The following is a 3044-nucleotide window of genomic DNA, read 5'->3' as shown; positions in this document are numbered from 1 at the left end:
AAAAATAATTTATTATAAATAAAAATTATAGTCTATATTGATATTTAATAATTTAAATTTATAATTGTTATTAATATTTTTATAAAATCCTTATTATCATATTTCCCATTAAGCTAGAAAAAAGAGAACTCAGTTGATTGAAGAAGAATGCGATGGACATTGGCTCCCAGTCGATAATTGCATGAAGAAAAGTAAATGACAAACAGTGGTCCAGGGTCTATTTCCTGACAAAGAATCTTCTTCGTACACTTGTTTCGGATATTATAATATTAAAAAAATTAAAATTATTTATATTTCCTTATCATAGGATCATCTAAAACGCCTATTTCCTATTCTATGTAGGTTTTAAAATTAAAAAGAAGGTTTATAATTCTGAAAAATTAATGGGATATGTGTTATTAGTTTTTATTTTAAGGGACGTTTGTGTGAATTTCAAAATTATATAAAGAGATGAAGTACGTAAAAATTGTATATAGTGTTCACGTATCGTATGCGTTATCAATTCATTCTATCTCTATCTCTCTTCTTACACATATACACTTTCCACCACAAAAAATAAAGTACATAAATTTTTGTGGAAAAATGTAAAACCAAAATACTTGTCTTTAATGATGTTTTTCTTTGCAAAAAATTTATTTAAAAATATAGAGTTTAAATCACCACAAAACGTGCTAATAGAGAAACAACTGTTTTCTTTGATCTACGAGATTATAAAATGTTTCTCCCTCCAATGTAAAATACAAACATTTTCCCTTTGCTAATCTTAAGTCAAAATATGGGTAACATAGTATATGTAACTTTTTTTCATTTTATTCCTTGCGTTTATTAGCCTAAAAATTTATATAAATTATCTCTCACTTATCATAGTATGTATTAGTAATTGCATAATTGGGATTAGGGGTGCAAAAAAAGTTAATATATATTTTTATTGGGAATGAATATTTTATTGATATCTGAATTTTTTCTAAAAACTACTTATATTTTCAAGCTGTAGAGATACATAATTAGTTAGATTCTAATTATAGGTAAAATTAATTAACTTCTCACAATTTTTATAAAAAGGTAGTTAATATTTTTAAATTTGTACAAAAATATTTGATTTTTGAATTCTTCCCATCACTAAAATTAATTATCACACTAAAGAATGTTTAGGAAATATAACTTGGTGCGGTCAAGAAATTAAGATCCATAATATTGAAAAAAAATAACTACTACATCCTTATTTTTTGTTTAGGATTAAATGGGATTTTAAAATTTATTCTTAATTGAGACTGAAAAGTATATAATTAAGTGGACGCCTCCAATGAATTTTGTTTTTGGCAACCAATATCAGCAACAAAATTTGCTTTGCTACAATGGGAAAACTGTGATTGGCACGTCACAGGTCTAGTTTTGCATTAATGAATGCCTTATTTATTTGAATTTTTTGACACGAGAAGATCCGATCTTATCCACCAATCATGTACGTTTGCATGCCAGAAAACCAAGAGAGGGACATTTTCGAATATTGTCGACGTTAGCTGTAGGCATGTTCAGAGGATAGGATGGGATAAGAACACTTTTAAAAAATAGATTGAGTCTGATTTTTATCTCGTATCTCATTCTATTTTGATAGTCATCTTATTTTATTAGGAAGCAGGATGAGATGGAAATGTCCCTGTCATCCCAATAAATGGAGCAATGTTAGAAAAAGATTTGAATAATAGTATTCATAAAATTTTAAATTATATAATTTATTTAGTTTAAATAAAAAATACATGTACATAAATTACAACATTTTAAAGTCAATTATTAAATTACATCAATCACAACTACAAGTGTATAACACATTGTGATAGCAATTACAAGTGACCGATCTCTTGGCTATAAGAACAGCAACAACAGACAAGTCCAGTATAATATTAAATTATTATTTTTTTACTTTAATTAAAATATGTTAAGATAATTATTTTTTTAAAAATAAAGTAAGAAATACGATATAAATAAAAGTTATAAATAAATAGATATAAAAGTAAATGTGTTAATATAACTACTCTTCTTAAAATGAAGAGCTTTGCTCTTAGAAATTGGACCGTCTCCTTTAACTTTCTTTGTAATGATAATAGCACTTTTATTAAAGAAACGTTTAGTATAGGTCATCTTAAGACTGATTCTTTTGCTTCCTTTTACCATATAATGGGAGGGGGAACTGTGAAAGGAGTTAATTAACCCTTTGGGGGATTGTACAGTTTTCTAATTTAATAATACTTCTTTTCATCCAAAAAAAAGTCACCCAAACGGAGTCTACATCCTTATTATGAATATTTTCATACTCCTTATAAGGACAAGCGTATAGTTGGATTGAAAAGGATCATGTACCTTTATAATATGTAGGGTCGGTAATTAGGATCGAGTTCATTTGACTAACCTTTTTAAGTCTAAAAATAGCAAGGGCTAGGCTATTATTTAAAAAAATTAATAATTATAACTTAAAAGGGTCAACCTAATGGTTGTAAAAATAAAAGAGCTGGCTCTTCATTATTATTGTTTTAAAAAAATTAAGTCTAAAAAATAAAGACTAACTAAAAATTTAATATATTTGTCAATGAAAAGGCTTCAGAAGAAAACAAATCAAATTATATTGATATTGATATATAATAATGATAATGATAATCTTTAAGATTTTGCTGATTATATGCCAGAAAAGTCTAATTTTTTTTATGCTGATTTTGAGGTTATTATTTGATTTTGATGTTCCAATAAATTATCAGGATCCTCATCAAGATGGCGTTGAAATTGGTTCCTATGCAATGAACATATAACTAAAAATCTCCACCATGTGTCCTGGTTTGCATGAAAATCACCCACGTTTGTAATTTTGTAAACAAATTTAAATAAAACACAAGCGTTGCATAAAATATATTTTATAAATATCACTTTATAAAAATTAGCTCTCACCCGGTGGAGGCTCATCCTTAACAGTGGACCCTAATCTGTGTAGTTGTGAATAACGTGGCATTCTATGATCCATCAAATCGGCTATTAAATAAGCCTTTCTTTTTGCT

The sequence above is a fragment of the Prosopis cineraria genome, unplaced genomic scaffold (assembly GCF_029017545.1).
Source record: "Prosopis cineraria cultivar Desert tree isolate PC_DT_omini unplaced genomic scaffold, ASM2901754v1 PC14, whole genome shotgun sequence".
NCBI lineage: Eukaryota > Viridiplantae > Streptophyta > Magnoliopsida > Fabales > Fabaceae > Prosopis > Prosopis cineraria.
This window is presented reverse-complemented; position numbering follows the sequence as displayed.